We start from the raw sequence: 22,338 nt of genomic DNA on the forward strand, positions 1-22,338 counted from the left end.
AGACAAGGGCTGATTCTCTGGGGCCCTCCTGTTTCTCTAGGAATGAGGCTGTGGCTCTTCTCTGAGGACCATCTTCTGGATCTCCCAGGAGGGGTTCAGACTCTCACTCCCCAAGCCAGCCGGGGGCCCTGTGGTTAGTGCTCGACACAACCAGGCAGAGCTCTGGCTTGAAGTCCCAGCTCCTTCCTCTGTCCTTCAAGGAGGAAGGGCCTGACCCTGCATTGCACTGACTGCCCTGACCAAGGACGGCCACTGGGGGCCCAGCTAGGAGGACAGACTGGAAAATGGATCTAAGAGTTAAGGTAAAATTGCCCCCACCCCCTCATCGGGCTCACCTCCAAGATGTAGTGGAGCTTGTCCGTGTCTGGGGTCTTTTCCAGCAGGTTCCCCAGCATGGCGTCCAGGAGGTCTGGTATGACCCTATGCAGATCCTGCAAAGCAAGGGAGAGCCATAGGTCAGAGTTAGGGAAACTGGGGCTACACCTGCCACAGGATGGGAAGAGGAGTCTCTGGGAAGCACTGGTGAGACCCCCAAACACATATCCTGGCCTCTCTCATTCACATCCCACTGCAGGCAATTAGCAAGGATTCGGGCAGGATAACAGCTGGCTGATCTACCTGGACTTGGTTGGTGTCCGTCTGCGTGCCCAGGGTGAACACGGCGTGCAGCGTGGCTCGGAGGAGGTGGGTCTCCAGCTCCGGCTCCAGGGCAGGTGTCATGGTGCTGGCAAGAGAGAGGAGCTGGTATTAGACTGTGCAGTGCGGGGGTGGGACTGGCACCAACACGGACGTGAAACTGCAGGGAAATAGGCAGAGGCTGGCAAGAATGGAAACTGAGGCACCGAGCCAGGGAATGATAAGGCCAAGGTTTCCCAGACCGACAGTGGCAGGGCAGGAATCGCGCCTGTTCCCTGGACCCTGCTGCCCCTCCTGTATCTGATCCTGGGAGTCAGCCTCTCCCCAAAGTCATTGCAATGTGACTGGAGTGAAAAGAACAGAGCAGCCAGGAGAGGGAGTGGCCCTTCCTGCCACCTGTGCCAGAGGAGTCCCCCTTGGGAGGTGACCTGGGAGTGGGAGGGGCAGTGACTCCCAGACACGGGCCTGAGCAGCACCGGGGTTAGGGGAACCGGGCGGGAGGGTCTCGGTACCTGAGGTTGGCCACAGCAATGAGGGAGTTGGCCAGGACGGCGCCGGGTGGAGAATTAGGAGGAAGCTCCTCAATGAGCTCCTGTGAGAGGCAAAGGAGACAAAGGAGCGTGTGAGATTCGGGCCTCACTGACACTCCCCAAGGAGGAGATTACACAGACAGCAGGATCTCCCCAGCTGCCTCCCGCTCCTCCGATTCCTGCCCACTAATTCTCCCGTCTCCTCTCCCCAATCTTCAGCCCCAGCAATCCCTGCCCTCAGCTGCCCTCCAGCACCAGCCATCCCCCAACCATCGGCCTGGGGAGACCCCTGCCCCTCCCATGTCTCTGTCCACCCTCCAGCTGCCGGGCGCCGTGTCTCACTCACCACAATCCTCTCCACCACAGCCGCCTTCGAGCAGTGTGGCTCCAATGTGTCCTCCCCTCTCTGCTGGGCAGCGAGGCACGCGGGGTAGATGGCGTGCAGGAACTTGAGCTGCTGCGCCTCGTCCTGCGCCCACCAGGAGTGGGGTTAGGGGAGAGAGAGCCAGTTAGCCAGGGACCTCCCTGCCCCAGCCACACCAGCTGCAGGACTTAGGCCTGAATGGGGGATAGTGGGGACCTGCCTATTGTCCAAATCACCCACGACTCCTCCACAATCAGGGTCAGGAACTGGGACAGTGCCTGTGCGGGGAGGAGACCCCGGCTGGTGTGTGACAAACACCCCCATCTTGGGGGTCCCAGATCATGAAGGAGAAGGGTCCCGATTAGGGCCAAGACCTTCTGCAGGGGGTCAGGATGCTGGGAAGGAGCAGGACAATCTCAGTTCCAGCACAGCTGGGGAACGTTTGTACCTTTTCTCGGGCATGGAGCTGCTCTCGGATGTTCATGAGAGCAGCCTCCTCTGTTACCAAGTCTACCCGTTGTTCTTTCTCCTCGTCGTCCTCGGAGTCCCTGGCGGACGCTGCACCAGGGAGAGAAGGGGACAAGGTGACTCCTGCTGCCACTCGGGGGAAGGACAGGGGCATGGTGGGACAATGTGTCCCCTTCCCACCTCCAGGACATAGGGCAGATTGGGCCCCACACTCCCCCCTCTCAGTGATGGCATCAGACCCCAACTCCTTCAGGAGCCCATAGGAAAGAGACCCTCCCCACTGTCCTGGACTCCCTTGGAGGTGCCTCCCCCCACCCCTGCCCAATGGAGCACCAAGGACCAAAGTGGCAGCATCTAGTGTCCATGGGGTTCACATGGCTCAGGCCAGACACCTGGGCTGGAGACCCGCCCCCATAGCACTGCTCGAGGGCCTGGGCCCTGGCTGTTCACAGCCCCCTCCTCACCCCTCCCTGAGCCCAGCCTGGCTCCTCACCTGGAACAAAGCAGACGCGTCCGTCGGCCAGGCTGCTGTCCGAGTCGCAGGCACTGCTGCTGTCCGATGTGGAGCGGCCCGAGCTGCTGGGGCTGGCAGAGGGATCCTCCACCTCCTGCCCTGGGGAGGCTGGACGGTCCTCACTGACCGGGCAGGGCGATTCCTCCTGTTGGAAGTTGGGGCTGGGCGCCTGGGGCCGCTGCTGCCCACACAACAACAAGCCCCAGAGCCACCCTGCCCGGTTCCGCCCCTGGGCTGGGTCCTGCCTGCCCAGCCGCAGCCTGGCCCAGCTCCATTTTGGCCTGGGAGGTGATGCTCCCACCTCGGCGCCTGTGCCGGGAGTGGGTTTCCTCCGCCAGAAGGCTGGGCGCTTCCACCTCCTGGCACGGCCGGAAGCTTCTTCCCCTCCAGCGGGGACGGAGGGGCCGCTTCGCTCCTGGGGAAGATGGTGGCTGCTTCCCTCAGGCTCTGGGGCCACCTGCAGAGCCTTCTTCCTGAACCTCCTCAGGAGCCTGGCCATCCTGGAACCCAGCGGGGAGCAGGCGTGAGTCTGGGGTCAAGGCAGCCTCTCACTAACCAGCCTGTTTGGTCCCTCCCCATCCCCACCCCAGCCAGAGCAGCTCCTGCTCCCCCCACAGGGGTACAGGGAGGGCAAGCTACCCCCACTGGCAGGAGTTCATTGCATGCTCTGCTCCCCCTCAATGCTCCCCCTCGTCATCGCTGGGGCTGCAAGAACGGGGGAGTCTCGTCCTTTTCGAGCACTGGGGTCAGTCACAAAGACACTGGTCACTTTGGACAAGCAGCTCCCTCCTGCCACCCCAGACCACACTCACACCCCCCCACCTCCCGCCCAGGCTAGAGAAGGAACAGAACCCAGGCAGGGCCGGCTTTAGGCCGATTCGCCCGATTCCCCAGAATCGGGCCCCGCGCCTAAGAGGGCCCCGCGCACTCACCCTGGCAGCAGTCGTCTTCGGGGGCCCCGCTCCCCTGGCCAGAGCGCCGGCCGGAGCGCGGCAGCCCCGCGGCCCCGTGACCCAGGCTGGAGCGCGGCAGCCCTGTGACCCCGTGACCCTGGCTGGAGCTCCGGCGGAGCGCGCCCAGCCCTGCAGTCCCGCTCTCCTGGCTGGAGCTCCGGCCGGACCATGGCAGCTCCGCGACCCCGGCTGCAGCTCCGGCCAGAACATGGCTGCCCCACGGCCCTGCGACCCTGGCTGCAGCTCCGGCCAGGCCCGGGGCCCCGCAGCCCCAGCCGGACCGCAGCAGCCCTGCAGCTCCACGACCCCGGCCGGACCGTCGGCTGGACCGCGGCAAGCCCCATGGCCCTGCATTCCTGGCCAGAGTGCCATCCGGAGCGCGGCAGCCCCGCGGGGCCACCTCCCCCAGCCAGCAATCCGAAGTGCCGCCCCAGGAATTGGGCCCCGCACTTGCTAAAGCCGGCCCTGAACCCAGGAGTCCGGACTTCTCCTGGGAAACCATTCCCCACTTCAAAGTCCCTAGGCATAGCAAGGCTAGGGCCCCCTCGGTTCCCATTGATTTCCATGCTCAGCAGCTCACTGGGTCTGGCCCAGCTCACAGACTCTCAGCCTGGGGAACAGTCTCCCACAAGCGAAGGGCTGGGAGCCCCATTGCTGGGACCTTGCCAAACACACTGGAGACGGCTCTGGGGAAGCCTCTTCCCGGTCCTAGAGCGAGGGGGTCCTGGGGGCTGTTTGCAAATCCAATCTCCTTTGGGAGAGATTCTCTCCCCCTCTTTCTGCCTCTCCCCAGACAGACAGGGGACGCCCCCGAGGAACCCTAATGCCACTCACTTGCTCTGGTGACGGAGCGATGGATGGAGGATGTTCAGGGTCGTCCCTCGCCCTTCTCCTCACTCTCCAAGCCCAAGGCAGGCTGGAGAGGGTGGTGGTGAGCTGAGGAGTTACCCTGCCCAGGAAGCAGGCAGGGTGATGGCACGGGGCGATCGGCTGGCTGTGAAAACAAGAGTCTGTCATTTGCAAACTGTAGAAGCATGCTCTCCACTCCATTTTCCAAATCCTGAAGGAAAATATTGAGTACTACCGGCCCCCGGACTGATCCCTGCCGGACCTACTAGGTACACCCTCTCCGTTGGACAGCCAGACATGGAGAAGGGCTCTTGGAGTCTGGGCTTTCAACCAACTCTGCACTCACATTTCACTGATTACATCTAGACCACATTTCCCTCGTTCGCTTGTGAGAATGTCCCATGGGACTGTGTCAAAAGCCGTAGAAACACCAAGAGAGATCACATCTACTGTTTACCCACCTCCACTAGGCCTATAACCCTGCCAAAGAAGGAGCTAGGATTGGTTTGGAATGATCTGTTCTTGACAATCCATGCTCACTAGTAGGGTTACCATATTTTAATTTTTAAAAAGGAGGACACTCCATGGGGCCCTGCCCCAACTCCGCCCCTTCCCCGCCCCCAGCCCCGCCCCAACTCTGCCCCCTCCCCTGAACGCTCCGCCCCCTGCTCCTCCCCCTCCCCTGCTTCCCGCGAATCAAATGTTCGCGGGAAGCCTGAAACAGGGAGGCAGCAGATAGGCTGGGGCGGGGGGCGGCGCAGCTCAGTCCGGCCCCCGTGGCCGAGCGGCTCCCTCTGGCGGCCGACCGGCCCAGGCCAAGAGGCTCTGGCCCCGGCGTCTCCCGCCCGGCTCGGGCCCTGGGGCACTGGCCCTCGGCCAAGAGCCCGCGCCCCCGGCCCCCAGCCGAGCACCATGCCGGCCCCCCGGCCAAGTGCTCCCACCCCCGGCCGAGCACCGCACCGGTCCCCCGCCCAGCACCGCGCCGGCCCCCGGCCAAGTGCCCCTGCCGGCCCCCGGCCAAGTGCCCGCGCCGGCCCCTGCACCGGCCCCCGGCTCGGGCCCCGGCCGAGCACCGCACCAGCCCACGGCCAAGTGCCCGCGCCCCCGGCCCAGCACCGCGCCAGCCCCCGCCCAGCACCGCACCGGCCCCGGCCCCAGCCCCCGGCCCCAGCCCCCGGCCGAGCACCGTGCCGGCCCCCGGCCCAGCACCGCACCAGCCCCCGGAGCAGCACCGCGCCGGCCCCGGCCGAGCACCGTGCCGGACCCCGGCCAAGTGCCCGCACCGGACCCCGGCCCAGCACCATGCCGGCCCCTGGCCAGACCCCCGGCCCAGCACCGCACCGGCCCCCGCCCAGCACCGTGCCGGCCCCGGGCCCCGGCCCAGCACCGCGCCGGTCCCCGGCGAAGTGCCCGCCCTGCCGGCCCAGCATCGCACTGGCCCCCGGTCCCGCGTCCCCGGCACGGCCCCCGGCCCAGCACCGCGCCGGCCCCCGGCCCAACACCTCGCCGGCCCCCGCCCAGCACCGTGCCGGCCCCCGGCCCAGCACCCGGCCGAGCACCGCACCGGCCCCCGGCCCAGCACCGCGTCGGCCCCCGGCCAAGCGCCGGCGCCGGCCCCCGGCCCAGCACCGCGCCGGCCCTGAACCCCGGCTCAGCACCGCACCGGCCCCGGCCCAGACCCGCGCCGGCCCCCGCCCAGCACCGTGCTGGGCACGGCCCCCGGCTGAGCACCACACCGGCCCCTGGCCTGGCCCCTGGCCCAGCACCGCGCCGGCCCCCGCCCAGCACCGTGCCGGCCACCACCTCATAGCTCCTCCGGCCATGCCTTTCCGCCCCTGCTCGATTAAAGAGCCCTTTAATACCCAATCTTCTCTCTCCATTAAGGCACTTCAACACTTCAATGAAGTCACCTTTCAATCTTCTTTTGATAAGAAGGGAGGCTGAGGGTTCTCACCATAGAGCCCAAAGGATGGCTCCTCCGGCCGTGCCGTTCCACCCCCGCGCCCCCCCCCCTTGGCTCCTCCGGCCATGCTGCCCCCCCTTTGCGTGCAGGAGGTCAGGGCAGGCCAAGCTTCAGAGCGGAGCATGGGCCCCGCCCGCTGGCGCCATGGTAACCCCTGACTAAGGCACCGCTTTTGGAAAATGTGCTGAGGGGAAGTGGCTGCTTCCCCTGTATCCCCCTTAGATACGCTACTGGTGGGGATCACTGCCGGGGCACTATTTCAGCAGTAAAACCTCAGATGCTGCTCCCAATGCTACACTCCGTTTTTCAGAAATTAGTAGACTTGATGGCCAGAAGAGACCATTAGAGCGTCTAATCTGACCCCCTGCATGTCACAGGCCTCCTGTATGACACAATAGCTACTTTGGGGGCAAACACATTCCAGAAAGGCATCTAGTCTTCATTAAATGACATCAAGAGAGGGTGAATCCACCACTTTCCTTGGTAGCTTGTTCCTGTGGTGAATCATTCTCGCTGTTGAATATTTGTGCTTTATTTGTAATATGAATTTGTCTCTTTTCACCTTCCAGCCACTGGGTCTTGTTCTGCCTTTCTCTGCTCGATTAAAGAGCCCTTTAATACCCAATCTTCTCTCTCCATTAAGGCACTTCTACACTTCAATGAAGTCACCTTTCAATCTTCTTTTGATAAGAAGGGAGGCTGAGGGTTCTCACCAGAGAGCCCAAAGGATGGCTCCTCCGGCCGTGCCGTTCCGCCCCCGCGGCCCCCCCCTCCCATGGCTCCTCCGGCCGTGCCGTTCCGCCCCCGCGGCCCCCCCCTCCCATGGCTCCTCCGGCCGTGCTGCCCCCCCTTTGCGTGCAGGAGGTCAGGGCAGGCCAAGCTTCGGAGCGGAGCGTGGGCCCCGCCCGCTGGCGCCATGGTAACCCCTGACTAAGGCACCGCTTTTGGAAAATGTACTGAGGGGAAGTGGCTGCTTCCCCTGCACCGCCTCTAGCTACGCTACTGGTGGGGATCACTGCCGGGGCACTATTTCAGCCCCACATTTTTGGGTGGACCTCCCACCGTGGAGCTGCAGAGCACTCCCCCGCGACACACAAACACACACCCCCTGGTGTTGGGAGGGGAACAGGGGAAAGGACAAAAGAAGCAAGAGAAGAGAAGAAAGGAGGGAGGGCTGGAGGAAAAGGGGAAACAAAACGGACAAACCCCAATGTCCCCAGTGATTCTAAGGGACAAAATCCCGGGTGTGGAATAAAATTCTGCCTCGTCAAGCTCGTGTTTTCCATGCCTAGAATTCAACTCTCACCCGATGGATCAGACTGAACAGGTTTCAAACCTCGAGGAGGCTCTTACCTTCTACACAGGGACGTCTGCTTTCTAGTACAATCACGAAAAGGGAAGGAGAAAACTCGACAGAGGTTCCTCCTGCCGCTCACCTACGTGAACCCGAATGTTCTCTCAGTCCTCAAAGAGAGACCTCGAGACAGAGACGTGCTGAAGCAAAGCCCCAGGGGTCTCTGAGCTTTCCCGGGCCACTCGCCTCTGTCCTGCCTGGCTGATGTCAGCATCTCTCTGTGAGGTCACCACCTTTGACCAATAGTCTGAGGTCCTGCAAAAGGCCTTTGTGATGTCACTGCCACGCCCCTCCCTTGCGGTGCTAATGTCCTGCCCCTGGCCAGGCACTTGGGAGCTTTGAGCTACTCCCTGTGGATCACCCCACTCAAGGCGTGTTCATTCTAGGAAGCAAGCCGACTAGACAGTAAAACCTCAGACGCTGCTCCCAATGCTACACTCCGTTTTTCAGAAATTAGTAGACTTGATGGCCAGAAGAGACCATTAGAGCATCTAATCTGACCCCCTGCATGTCACAGGCCTCCTGTATGACACCATAGCTACTTTGGGGGCAAACACATTCCAGAAAGGCATCTAGTCTTCATTAAATGACATCAAGAGAGGGTGAATCCACCACTTTCCTTGGTAGCTTGTTCCTGTGGTGAATCATTCTCGCTGTTGAATATTTGTGCTTTATTTGTAATATGAATTTGTCTCTTTTCACCTTCCAGCCACTGGGTCTTGTTCTGCCTTTCTCTGCTCGATTAAAGAGCCCTTTAATACCCAATCTTCTCTCTCCATTAAGGCACTTCTACACTTCAATGAAGTCACCTTTCAATCTTCTTTTGATAAGAAGGGAGGCTGAGGGTTCTCACCAGAGAGCCCAAAGGATGGCTCCTCCGGCCGTGCCGTTCCGCCCCCGCGGCCCCCCCCCTCCCATGGCTCCTCCGGCCGTGCCGTTCCGCCCCCGCAGCCCCCCCTCCCATGGCTCCTCCGGCCGTGCTGCCCCCCCTTTGCGTGCAGGAGGTCAGGGCAGGCCAAGCTTCGGAGCGGAGCGTGGGCCCCGCCCGCTGGCGCCATGGTAACCCCTGACTAAGGCACCGCTTTTGGAAAATGTGCTGAGGGGAAGTGGCTGCTTCCCCTGCACCGCCTCTAGCTACGCTACTGGTGGGGATCACTGCCGGGGCACTATTTCAGCCCCACATTTTTGGGTGGACCTCCCACCGTGGAGCTGCAGAGCACTCCCCCGCGACACACAAACACACACCCCCTGGTGTTGGGAGGGGAACAGGGGAAAGGACAAAAGAAGCAAGAGAAGAGAAGAAAGGAGGGAGGGCTGGAGGAAAAGGGGAAACAAAACGGACAAACCCCAATGTCCCCAGTGATTCTAAGGGACAAAATCCCGGGTGTGGAATAAAATTCTGCCTCGTCAAGCTCGTGTTTTCCATGCCTAGAATTCAACTCTCACCCGATGGATCAGACTGAACAGGTTTCAAACCTCGAGGAGGCTCTTACCTTCTACACAGGGACGTCTGCTTTCTAGTACAATCACGAAAAGGGAAGGAGAAAACTCGACAGAGGTTCCTCCTGCCGCTCACCTACGTGAACCCGAATGTTCTCTCAGTCCTCAAAGAGAGACCTCGAGACAGAGACGTGCTGAAGCAAAGCCCCAGGGGTCTCTGAGCTTTCCCGGGCCACTCGCCTCTGTCCTGCCTGGCTGATGTCAGCATCTCTCTGTGAGGTCACCACCTTTGACCAATAGTCTGAGGTCCTGCAAAAGGCCTTTGTGATGTCACTGCCACGCCCCTCCCTTGCGGTGCTAATGTCCTACCACTGGCCAGGCACTTGGGAGCTTTGAGCTACTCCCTGTGGATCACCCCACTCAAGGCGTGTTCATTCTAGGAAGCAAGCCGACTAGACAGTAAAACCTCAGACGCTGCTCCCAATGCTACACTCCGTTTTTCAGAAATTAGTAGACTTGATGGCCAGAAGAGACCATTAGAGCATCTAATCTGACCCCCTGCATGTCACAGGCCTCCTGTATGACACCATAGCTACTTTGGGGGCAAACACATTCCAGAAAGGCATCTAGTCTTCATTAAATGACATCAAGAGAGGGTGAATCCACCACTTTCCTTGGTAGCTTGTTCCTGTGGTGAATCATTCTCGCTGTTGAATATTTGTGCTTTATTTGTAATATGAATTTGTCTCTTTTCACCTTCCAGCCACTGGGTCTTGTTCTGCCTTTCTCTGCTCGATTAAAGAGCCCTTTAATACCCAATCTTCTCTCTCCATTAAAGCACTTCAACACTTCAATGAAGTCACCTTTCAATCTTCTTTTGATAAGCTAAACAGGTTGAGCTCTTTCAATCGCTCACTAGAAGGCATTTTTCTCCAGCCCTCAGTACATTTGGTGGCTCTTTGCTGCCCCAGCTCCAATTTCACAACATCTTTTTCAAAGGAGGACACCAAAACTGGATGCAGTATTCCAATATCAGTCTCACTGATGCCGTGTCACCTCCTGTGACGCTATTGACATAATCTGTAACTGTATAGATCACCGTTGCCACCACTGTTATATATTTGCAGCCAATATTGTACAAAGGTTGTCGTGGAAGGGGTCTATGGAGAGGTTCTGATTGGCTGATTATAATTATGCTATTTGTATATGTGTATCAGTTTTGTAGTTGACGTTCTGAATATTGGCTCTATACTGTCTGTATTTCAAGCTTGTGCTATGCTTCCGGGGAACACCCCAGACAAGTTGGTGTTAGTTCTGCCTAGCCTGCTTGATGGCCCACTAAGGACCATGAGCTATACAATTGACCCATTGAGAGAAGGTGGATACACCTTGTGACTCAGCAAGGCATGCAGGGACCTGCTTATGGACAGAACTCTAAGGTTTTTCTATGCCACATGCTGGATAGAGTGTTCTTGGGACAAAGAAAGCAAAGACCACACGGCAAGAGACTATAAAAGGCTGATGCCTCGTCTCCATCTTGTCTTCAATCCTGCTTCATAGCTCTGGAGGGACTTTGCTATAAAAGGAAGCTCTATACAAAGGACTGAATGATCCATCCCAGCTGTGGATGTACTCCAGAGACTTGATTTGAACCTGCAGTTTATTCTATCACTGCTACAAGCCTGAACCAAGAACTTTGCCATTACTGTATGCAGGGCTGGCTTTAGGAAGTGTGGGGCCCAATTTGAACATTTTAGGCGGGGCCCCGACAGGGATGATTAAAAAAAAACACGTAACCCTCCCCCCTTCATTTCTTCCATGTATTATTTACTTTCCATAACTATATAAATAAAATTAAAATTATATATTACATACATTGCTAGCCGGAGGCAGGGCAGGGGTGACTGGAGGTAGGGTCTGCCTGGAGGCAGGGCAAGGCGTGTGGGGCTGGCTGCGGGCAGGGGGTGTGGGGCTGGCTGGATACAGGGGCTGGCTGTGGACAGGGCAGGGGGTGCAGCAGGGGCTGGCTGCAGGCACTGGCTGGCTGGGGTAGGGGGTGCGGGTCTGGTTGGAGACAGGGGCTGGCTGCAGGCAGGGCAGGGGGTGCAGCAGGGGCTGGCTGCAGGCAGGGGGTGCAGCAGGGGCTGGCTGCAGGCAGGGGGTGCAGCAGGGGCTGGCTGGAGACAGGGGCTGGCTGCAGGCAGGGTAGGGGGTGCGGAGCTGGTGCGGGCAGGGGGTGCGGGCAGGGGGTGCAGCAGGGGCTGGCTGCAGGCAGGGGCTGGCTGGAGACGGGCTGGTGGGGGCAGGAGGTGCGGGGCTGGACGCAGGGCAGGGGGTGCAGCAGGGGCTGGCTGCAGGCAGGGCAGGGCCCCCCCTGCTTCTACCACCTTGGCCCTTTAAATAGCTGCCGGAGCCCTGGGGAAGCTGTGGGGCTCTCGTGGCTATTTAGAGGACCGAGGCAGCAGAGGCAGCTGGAGCCCCGGCACTTTAAATAGCCCCTGGCGCCCCCTGCTACCCCAGGGCTCTGGTCCAAGCACTAGACTCCTCCCCATAAGCACCATAGCTCCCCCGTCTCCTCCACTGGTACATAAAACTACAAGTCCCAGAATCCCTTGCTTCCGCCATCCCACCTCCTGAAGGGGCAGCCAATGGGCCGGAGCCGTTTGCTGATTGGCAGGTGCGCGGGCCAGTCGGGGCGAGCCCGGTCCCGGCGCGTGGTGGCAGTAGGCGATGGCGGCGCCGGGCTGGGAGCGGGCGCTGCGGCTCGTGCTGTGCGCGCTGGGGCTGGTGCTCTCCGTGTACGCGCTGCACGTGGAGAGCTCGCGGGAGCGGGACCCGGGTACCGGGCCATGTGCGACCTGAGCCCCTCCGTCAGCTGCTCCAAGGTCTTCACCTCCAGGTGAGCGGGGGGGACCGGCCCCATTGCAACCCTTCACCCCATGGCATGACTCCCCCTTCCCCCATTGCAACCCCTGACACCATGACATGACTCCCCCTTGCTCCTCTGCAACCCCCCGCCCCATGGCATGACTCCCCTTTGCCAAGCACCCTTCAGAGCTTCCTGTGATAAACTGCGAACTTTGGACAATAGCGGGGTGCTAGGAAGGGTCACCCCCTTGTGTTGCTGTGACAATGCGGTTTTGGCGGAACCCAACTGAGAGTGCCAACTCAGGACAAATTGCTAAAACAGGGCAGTTACAGCCCAAGGCTGGGGTTTTTCCACCTCTAAGGCAAACCAAACCAGCCAGACTAGGAGGACTTCGGTCTCATCCCACTGACTAACCGCAAGTCTCACAAGCAATCTCCTTAGACACTCCAGTTTCCCAGTATAACCACCAGGGCCACACGTTATGGGGACAAATGGTTATGAAAACTAATACCCCAGTAAAAGAAAAAGGTTCTCCTGATCCCAAAGGACCAAGCCCCAGACCCAGGTCAATATACAAGTCAGATCTTATCCACAAAACACGCTGCTGCCGATCCTTTAGAATCTAAAATCTAAAGGTTTATTCATAAAAGGAAAAAGATAGAGATGAGAGTTAGAATTGGTTAAATGGAATCAATTACATACAGTAATGGCAAAGTTCTTGGTTCAGGCTTGCAGCAGCGATGGAATAAACTGCAGGTTCGAATCAAGTCTCTGGAATACATCCCCCGCTGGGATGGGTCCTCAGTCCTTTGTTCAGAGCTTCAGTTTGTAGCAAAGTTCCTCCAGAGGTACGAAGCAGGATTGAAGACAAGATGGAGATGAGGCATCAGCCTTATATAGTCTTTTCCAGGTGTAAGAACACCTCTTTGTTCTTACTGTGGAAAATTACAGCAAAATGGAGTCTGGAGTCACATGGGCCAGTCCCTGCATACTTTGCTGAGTTACAAGGCGTATCTGTCTTCTCTCAATGGATCCATTGTATAGCTGATGGTCCTTAATGGGCCATCAAGCAGGCTAGGCAGAGCTAATCTCAGCTTGTCTGGGATGTCACCCAGAAGCATAGCATAAGTTTGCCATACAGACAGTATAGAGCCAATATTCATAACTTCAACTACAAAACTGATACACACATATAGACAGCATGATCATAACCAGTAAACCATAACCTTGTCCTAGACACCCCATTTGACCCCCTTTATACAAGATTTGGGTGCCACTACAGGACCTTGGTTGCAACAATGATCGATACGGTCCCAGTTTATGTCAATAACGTCACAGTTGCCCCAGAGTAGCCTGGGTCAGAGCCCAGTGGGAGGCCCTGGGCTCCCCCACCATCTGCTGCGCCCTTCCCCCCAAAAGGGCCGAAACCCTGACCACTAGGCAACATCCCCATGAGCGAAGGCCATCACGAGGCATCCATCTTCGAAAGTTTGCAGTGGATGCGGGAACAGAAAGGGGAGAGAGGATGAGGGTGGCTCTTGGGAAGAGGGAGAGAGGGAGCCTTATGGGAATCTGTTTACCGCCATCAACCCAAAGATCAGATCATTGATGCCTAGAATCTTCCCTGACATGTTGTAATTGATTACTTTGCATTTATCAACATTGAATTTCATCTGCCTTTTTGTTGCCCAGTCACTCAGTTTGGTGAGATCCCTTTGTCACACTTTGCACTCTCTTTTGGACTTAACTAACTTGAGTTGGTTTGTATCAGCTGCAAATGTTGCCACCTCACTGTTTACCCCTTTTTCCAGATCACTTAGGAGTATGTTGAACAGAACTGGTCCCAGTACAGAGCCCCGGGGGACACCACTATTTACCTCTCTCCATTCTGAAAACTGACCACTTAGTCAGACCCTTTCTTTCTTGCCTTTGAACCAGTTACATATCCCAGAGAGGACCTTCCATCTTATCCCATTTTGCTTCAGAGCCAAGGGAGGTCCCTTCTCAAATGTTTTCTGAAAATCTAAGTACACTATATCCACGGGATCACCTTTATCTACATGCTTGTTGACTCCCTCAAAGAATTCTAGTAAATTCGTGAGGCATGATTTCCCTTTACAAAAAACATGTTCACTCTTCCCCAACAAATTATGTTTATCTATGTGTCTAATAATTGTGCTCTTTATAATTTCACCCAATTTGCCTGGTACTGAAGTTAGCCTTAGTTGCCTGTAATTGCCAGGAGCATCTCTGGAGCCTTTTTTATGCATTGGTGTCATATTAGCTCTCCTCCAGGCATCTGGTGTGGAAGCTGATTTAAAGGACAGGTGACTTATTGCTGTTTAATTTATCAATTTGTTCCAAAACCAGTAAGGATACTGGTCCTTACTGAATAGTCAAGTCATGATCACTGGCCCCAGAGCAACCACGGACATCCAGTCCAGTGATCAGTTCATCTTTATCCAACACAAGGAGGCCCACAATAGAGTCACTCCTAGTTGGGCACAAAACTTTGCATTAGAAAAGTATCTATAATTTTTTAAAATGGCCAAGGACGATTTACTCCTGGCTACGTGAGACCGCCCCTGTCTGTCTCCCAGTAGGAAGTCCCCCGGGCTAACCTAATTTCTTCCCACAAGTCATAGACAGGTGCAAAAGGAGAAACATTTCCTGCTCTCTGGTTTGGATTCAGTGAATGGTGCCAGCCCCCCACCGGTTCATCTGCTGGGCTGTGTCAGTAGCAGCTTGATCCCTGTCCATTCGAGGTCCGGGGTTCTCAATAACCAAGAACGTAAAACAGGTAATGATGTGTCTAATGCAGGGGCTCTCAAACTTCATTGCACTCCGACCCCCTTCTGACAACAAAAATTACTACACGACCCCAGGAGGGGGGACCGAAGCCTGAGCCCTCCCGACCCTGGGTGTGGGGGGAAAGCCAAAGCCCAAATCCCCCCACCCTGCGTGGGGAGGCCAAAATCGAAGCCCAAGGGCTTCAGCCCCAGACAAGGGACTTGCAACCCGAGCTTGACTGCCTAGGGCTGAGGCCCTCAGGCTTTGGCTTCCCCCTCAGTCGGGGGGCTCGGACTTCAGCTTTGGCCCCAGACCCCAGCAAGTCTAAGCCAGCCCTGGTGACCCCATTACAATGGGGTTGTAACTCACTTTGGGGTCCTGACCCAGAGTTTGAGAACCACCTCCCTGCCCACCACTTTTTGTACCCTCTCTCCCCTACCTCAGTGGGCTGTAACCAGCGACATACCCATCGTCCCCCCGGGTTTCCCCATTTCCCCTCCCCAGGGAGAATTTCCATCTCCTCTTCCTTATTGCCCAGATTCCGCTGCCAAGAGCGGTGTTGCTTCCCTTCACGAGTGATATCCTGCAGGGCACATACACCACAGCACAGCATTCCCCTGCGTCCACACTGGTGTTCCTGGCTTACAGATAACCCATCCTGCAGTGAGAGACACCATCTCCCGTGTCCCTTTCTTCCCTCTACTGCAAGGTGCTGGGGGAGAAAGAGAACATGTCCCGAGGGCTGAGGCCCCATGGGATTGCTGGCGTTGCCGCATGCTCTCCAGGAACCCTCAAGCCTCTGCAGCATCAGAACAGCAGAGCCTGGATTGGAGCAAGGGAAAGGCCTGTTTTCCACAGAATCCTTCCCTCAGGCCTGGAGCATTTAGGGCAGAAATCCCTGTGGGAGTTAATGTTGCTCTAAAAAGAGCTGCCAAGCGGGGGGTGAAGCTTCTTGACAACACCACACAAAGGGATCTGTTTGTTGAGCTGCATAAAGCCCTGCACTGATTCTCGGAGAGGATTCCCCCGAGCAGTTGGGGGAGGCAGGACCTTATTCCTTACCTCCCGTGACAGGGCCGTGAGAGAGCTTGTAGGAAGCCAGAGACAGCTTTCTAGAGGGTTAATTCAGAAAGTCCCTGTGGAACCTAGGGGCTGCGGCCTACGGCAGGAAGGAGCCAGGTGGTGGTTGGAGAGACTCTAGGAGGAATGCTATGGGATGGCGCTCTGATCTCCTCTTCACTCTGCTTCTTCCCACCCCCACCTTTGGTGTAAGTGCATCACCTTCTCCTTAGTGCCTGTGGGCTGGAAAGCAGAGATGGAAGGAGAGAGGTTGCCCATTCAGCCCACGCACAGGGGGATCCATTGCAGCTCATGTCCTCCTGCTTGTCCCAGCCCAGAGCAATGCCTGTCACCGAGCCTGGACTCTGTGACTGCATTAGTTGCCAACAGGGGAGTGTGGCAGGAGAGGACACAGAACATGTCTACAAATCACTTTTTCTGGACTGCTGAGGTGGGGGGAGAGGCCAGGATCCATCTGGTGCTTTAGGACTCTGAGGACGCTCTGGGATCGGGAGCGAAGTCTCTAGAGCCTCGGGAGGTGCAAGTTTGGAGACATGTGGCTCCTACCTAGTCCAGCGTAACCTGCCGTGCTCCCCCACAAGAGCCATGGTAACAGGCAACACTGCCTCTCTCTTTCCTTGGCCACATGGATCGTGTCCTTTTTCTGGTGGCTAGTCCAGAAAAGGAGGACAAGAGCTCACTACTGCTACCACCTGAGGGAGTTGCTGGGTTGAGATCAGCTGGTAGAAGGAGGCAATAGCCCGAGAATCTGGGACTTCAAGCCCCTAGAGTGACCTCTTACCTTTATAGACCCCCCAGCCCCATACACAGCTATTTTAAAGTTGAGCCTGATAGTAAAGAGACCCCTTTTCAACCCTTCAGCACACAAGAGAGAGCCGGCAGCATTTGTCATTAACTATTTATTTCTCCTCTCCTGGCTCCCAAACTGCTTCTCCTCCCTACTGCCGCCAGCCACCTTCCAGTTCTCCCTCTTCTCTCCCCGGCTCTGCTCACTTGATTGCAGCAGCTCAGCGGATGGTCCAGCTTTACTCCTTCACTTCCACTCTTCTTCCCTTCTTTGGGTGGCTGCATTCGCCATTGAGCAGGCTGATGGAAATCCCTGAGTGCTCGGCCTAGGCCAGGGGTCTCCAACACGCGGCCTGCGGGGCTATTTCTCTAGGTAAGCGGCTCCAGGCCACAGCCCAATGCCATCCTGCACCCCAAACCCCTGCCGTGAGCCCCCTGCCTGGACCCCAACCCTCAGCCACACCTCGCACTCCCTCCTGCCCCCCCAACTCCCTGCCCTGAACCTCCTGCCTGCACCCCAACCCCCTGCTGCACCCCTCCAACTCCCTGCCCTGAACCTCCTGACTGCACCTCAACCCCCTTCTGCACCCCAACTCCCTGCCCTCAGCCTCCAGCCACATCCCACACCCTTTCTGCACCCCAACCTTCTGCCCTGAGCCCCCTGTCTGAACCCCAACCCTCTACCACACACTCCCTCCTGCACCCTAACTCCCTACCCTGAGCCCCCTGTCTGAACCCCTCACCCCTACTGCACCCCACACCCCAACCCCCTGCCCAGAGCCCCCTACTGCACCCTGCACCCCCTGCCTCACCCCTCCAACTCCCTGCCCTGAGACCCCTGCACCTCAACTCCCGCCCTGAGACCCTGCCACACCCCTCCTGCTCCCTCTGGGGGCAGGGCCTCGGGCAGCGAGGGGGGAGGGGTGTCAGTGATGCGGCCCTCGGGCCAATGAACTAGTCCTCATGCAGCCCTCGTGGTCATTTGAGTTTGAGACCCCTGGTCTAGGCTCACAGGCCCAGCAGCTAAAGCCAGGCCCCACTGAGAGCAGCGGGAGATTAGCCTGGATTGGCAGGAGTTGAGGCTTGGCCCATAGGGACCCCAGACACTGCCGCTGCTGCCACCTTCATGGTGAATCCTCGAACGCCTCGCCAAAGGGCTCTTCCACATTCTGCAAACTGGCCTCACGGGCTGACTGTCTAGGAGAACAGAAACTCTTTGTTAGAGCCGGAGAGGCTCTTGCCACGGCTCCCTGAGGGTCCCAGTCAAACACCTGCGAGTCTCTAGGAGGCTCTCAAGCAGTTCCGGGCTCAGGCACTTGTCACTCACTAGCAATGGTCTCTGACAGCGGCATTGCCAAGGGGAGCTCAGCAGATGGTCCCTTCTATGGCTTCCTGAGTGGGAGGGAGGTTGGTCTTGTCATTTAAGGCCTAGTGTCAGAGTCAGGGCTCCTGGGTTCTCTGACTTTGGAAATGGGTGGAGTCTAGCGGTTGGAGCTCGACTGGTATCAGTCCCACGCTTCCTTCCTGCCTCTGTCAGGGACGTCATGTGTGACCTTGCAGCCAGTTGCTTTCTATCCCTATGCCCCAGCGAACAGGGATAATACTGACCCACCTCAGAGGGGCTGGCAGGGGTCACCAGCGTCATGCCTCAAGTTGGAACGAGTTGTGCTATTCGTAGTGAAGGGCCCAGATTCAGTCCCCATGGATGCCCAGGGTGTCTGTATTGTGGCCCTGGTTTGACTCACCTAGCATTACAGGTTGCTTAGCCCGGTCCTGGCCAGGCGTGGTGCATCTGCTCCTGGCCCTCTCATCACACACAAGAACATGGCCCACCAAGGACAATCCATCAGCTCCCAGCTGTTCAGCTCCAGGGTGGATGGGGAGCCCTAGCCGGACCATAGAAAGACAGGGGGGTGTTCTTTGGTGGAAACTGCTGGAGCTCCAGCCTCTACTCCCACCTCCACCCCCATGCTGAGGGCTTCAAAAGTGGTGCCTGACCCCAGGTAAACAAAGTAGCTGAGCTGAGGCCAGGGTGGGACTGATCCTAAGAAAAGAGCAGATTTCTCCTCTGCTCTAGGGAGATTCCCCTAGGAAAAGCAGCTGAGGTGGGGCGATACAAGCACTACCCCTCAGCCCTTGAATAGCGGGCAACTGGGACTTTGGGAGCCAAGGGACTCGTGTATCTTCCTGGAGATCAGAAAGGGGCAATGGAGAAATTGTATCAAAGTCCATGTCACAGCTGGGTCAAGGGCAGCCAGACCTACTGGTCAGAGCCAGAGTCCACACTCACATGACAGGAGTGCGGAGTCAGCCGGGTCAGGATACTGGAAGATCAGCAGCAAAAGACAAACGTGCGATCACCACCACAACTCAGATGCCAGGAAATCAAGCCAGGGGAGCGGCAGCAGAACCAGGCAGCGCACGGTCCAGAACCGGGAGCAGGCCTGGTGTTCAGTCAGCTTCGTGTTCCTGCTGCTGTCTTACGCAGGGCCAGGGAGCTTTCCTGGGACTCCTCCAATAGGACCTCAGGAGTGGAGCCTCAAACTGGGGCTGAACTTCATGGGTCCGAGGTAAGCAATTTTCAGCAGGCTTCCAGGTGGAGGGTTGGAGTGTGGCTGCTCCCATGAACCCTGCAGACCTGGGTTGGAGACCCCTGGGTCGTGACAGTGAGTGATCTCTCCCCGCTCAAACCTCCTGCAGCAGGAAACCGTCTCCAGGATCCTGGACACCGCCTCTGAGAATAAAATGAGGATATCATGATGAGAAATAGGGCTCTGTACCAGGGCTGGAATCCAGGGACAGGGAAAGCTCCCAGCCAGGCTATGCATCGGGGATGCCATTTCTCCCCCAAGAGACCCACACGCCCCAAGAAGTAAATGGCTCTTACCTCCATGAGGGCCTGGGGTCTTCCATCTAAGCCTCTTTGAGAGCCGGCATTGCTGGGACGAGGTGACCTGTCCCCACTGCTCCCTGACGTGGCTCAGCTACAGGAAGCGCCCGTCTGGGAGGCTGTGCCAGATCCCAGGGCCTGGAAGACAGCTGGGAAGGAGGCTCCTATTCCTGTCACACCCAGAGACCCCATAGAAGGGCCAAGGGGAGACTAAAGGGCAGGAGGTGAAGCTAGCCCTGAGCCTCTGTCCCACCCCCACCTCCTCAAAAGTGGAGCTTTCCGAGCTCCAGTGGGGCTGTGGCCCTGACACAAGGGCTTTTCTGGACCATATGGGGCAGGGAGAGCTCTGCCTGGGCGCAGCGGGAATGAGGGGGGGTAGACAGAGGGGAGTGGGTACAAAGGAAAGAGGTCCTGCCCCATATGAAGGAATTTGGGGGGCAGAGGGAAGAACCCTGCTCCACAGAGAGGGGAGAGAGTTTCTGTGAGTGCCAGGGGGCTCCATTTCCCCTTCTCGCTCTCCCAATCAGAGGGAGGCCACTCCAGCTGGCCCAGTCTGGTCCTGACCACAGTCTGCAGGGTAGCAGTGGGCCCACAATAGGGCTGGGCGGTTTTGACGGGGTTGGGACTCACCAGCATGGCGCCTCCCGCTGGTCGCTCTGGGAATTAGCTCAGTCCCTGGGGAACGCCCTCTGCTGGCAGCGTCCCATCCGTCTCTTGTCCTCCGTTGGCATCTGGAGCCGCGTTGCTCACTGCCTCCAGCAGTGTCCACTAGTCCATCCTCACCCCATTCCAGGGGCGGGGGTTAGCAACAGTCCTTGCACCTGCCTCGGTGGCCAACCGCAACCCCCAAAGTCTAGCCCCTTGTCTCAAGGACCGGTTACAATTTGTCTCGGCCACCGGATGGCCAGATGCAGTACTGCCCAGCCCGAGATGCTGGTCTCCTGTTCTGGAGACAGACCTTCTCCCATGAAATTCTGGGACAGACTACCTTCTGCTCTCCTGGGCAGCCATTATATAGGGCCTAGCCTAGCCCTGATTGGCTGGCTCTAATCTCGGCCCTGATTGGCTCTCAGTAGGCCCTTCCCTGATTGGCTGACGGCTTGCACAGCCATTCTGGCCTACTCTAGTTCCCTCTCACATGGGGGTGGGGCAGCCGTCCCACCACAAACCCTCCCCCTTAAAAAATGCTCACGGGGGAGGGGAGGAAAGGGGTCCCTATCACCCCAGCTTCCTTCGTAGTGGGGCCTGCAGGGCATCCCTTTCCTCTCGCAGGCCCTCCAAAGTCTGGAGCCAGCTGCTTCCCACCTGTAGGGTCTGGGTTCCCACTGTAGAACGCCCTGGTCCTACGTGGGTTCCTACTTCTCTTTGGGTTCCCACATGGGCCCTCCTGGCTCCTATGTGGGTTCCCTCATTTCGGTGGGGCCTCTCTGCCCCAGCCCCTTTCTCTCTACGGGCCTCCGTCTTCACCACCTCTTCTCTGTGGCTGGTCTCTGACCGAACCCTTGTCTCAGACTCTCCCCCTTTCTGCCTCAGGGGGCAGTGCCTCTTTAAATGTCCCCATTGGTGGCAATGGAAGCACTTTCTGGGTCTTCCCCCTGGCACATCCCTACTCCTGCTTGTTGGGGCCCTAGCCCTTCCTTCTGGGCTGGCCCAGGCCTTGGGAGTCCTGTAGGGGCACTCTCTCTTCAGGTGCCCTGGCTCCCCACAGACCCAACAAGCTGGGGGCCCCCCTGTTACTCTCACAGGGGGTGCCTTTTCTGGGTGGGGCCTCTCTGCCCCCTCCCAGGAGGGACACTCCCTCCTTTAGTGTCCCTGTCACCTACAGGCGAAGTAGTTCAGCGTTCCTGGCCTCTCGCCCTCGGTGCCGGATCTCTTGTTTGGTCTGGGTGCCGACCTCCACAGCAGCCAGAACAACTCCCGCTGCTGTTCGGCAAGCCAAGCCACCCAGGCCCTCCAATAGAAGTCTCTTTTCTCCACCATTTTGGTCTCTCCATGTGGCACAATCTGCCTAGTCCGCTTGACGGTGTCCTTCTTCAGGCCACTTCCCTCCAGCAGTGCCCCCTAATCCATCCTCATCTCCTTCCGGCGGGAAGTAGGTTAGCAACAGTCCTTGCACCTGCCTCAGTGGCCAACCAAAACCTGCAAAGTCTAGCCCCTTGTCTCAAGGGCCGGATGCAGTTTGACTCAGCCATCGTATGGCCAGCTGCAGTACAAGAGGGAACGGGGGGACCCAGGCCCACCAACTATCCTGGGTCCAAACCCAGGGATCCTCTAGTGGCAGTCTCCCTGCTCTCCCCTTGTCCAACTGTCCCTGGGCCACTTCTCCTCTGGGCCCTCTAGGCCCTTTCTATCAGGGCCCGCAGTCTGGCAGGTCTTGGGCCGGAGCTGTAGTATGCTCCCTTGAGCCTGCCCAGCACTGCTCTTTCGGAGATGCTGGTCTCCTGCTCTGAAGACAGACCTTCTCCTATCAAGGTTTGGGGGATACTGCCTGCTGTTCGCCTGGGCAGCCTTTATATAGGGCCTAGCTTAGCCCTGATTGGCTGGCTCTAATCTCGGCCCTGATTGGCTCTCAGTTGACCATTCTCTGATTGGCTACCAGCCTCTGGAGCCGCTCTGGCCTACTCTAGCGCCCTCTTGCATGGGGGTGGAGCAGCCGCCCCACCTCAGCGATCAGCTGTCGCAACCAGGCTGCGGCCTGGGCTGCGGGGCTGGCTCCAGGCACCAGCGGAGGAAGCACATGCCTGGGGCGGCATTCCGTCCATTCTTGGGGCAGCACAGGCCGGGCGACTTTTTTGGTTTTTTGCACTTCAGCTGTTCGGGCGGCGGCAGTCCGAGCGTTGTTGTTGGTTTTT

At 58.2% G+C, this 22,338-nt stretch overlaps 1 long non-coding RNA gene across 1 annotated transcript; it reads right to left on the reverse strand.

Moving 5' to 3' along the window:
- Nucleotides 1-14,023: 14,023 nt before the first annotated feature.
- LOC135978925 (uncharacterized) lies at nt 14,024-20,929 on the reverse strand. Its single transcript, XR_010596265.1, has 3 exons — nt 20,117-20,929; nt 19,484-19,656; nt 14,024-19,330 (listed from the first exon to the last, which is right to left on the reverse strand). It is a non-coding gene; the product is annotated as an uncharacterized LOC135978925 (long non-coding RNA).
- Nucleotides 20,930-22,338: the final 1,409 nt, after the last annotated feature.

Source organism: Chrysemys picta, unplaced genomic scaffold (genome assembly GCF_011386835.1).
Source record: "Chrysemys picta bellii isolate R12L10 unplaced genomic scaffold, ASM1138683v2 scaf544, whole genome shotgun sequence".
Classification (NCBI taxonomy): domain Eukaryota; kingdom Metazoa; phylum Chordata; order Testudines; family Emydidae; genus Chrysemys; species Chrysemys picta.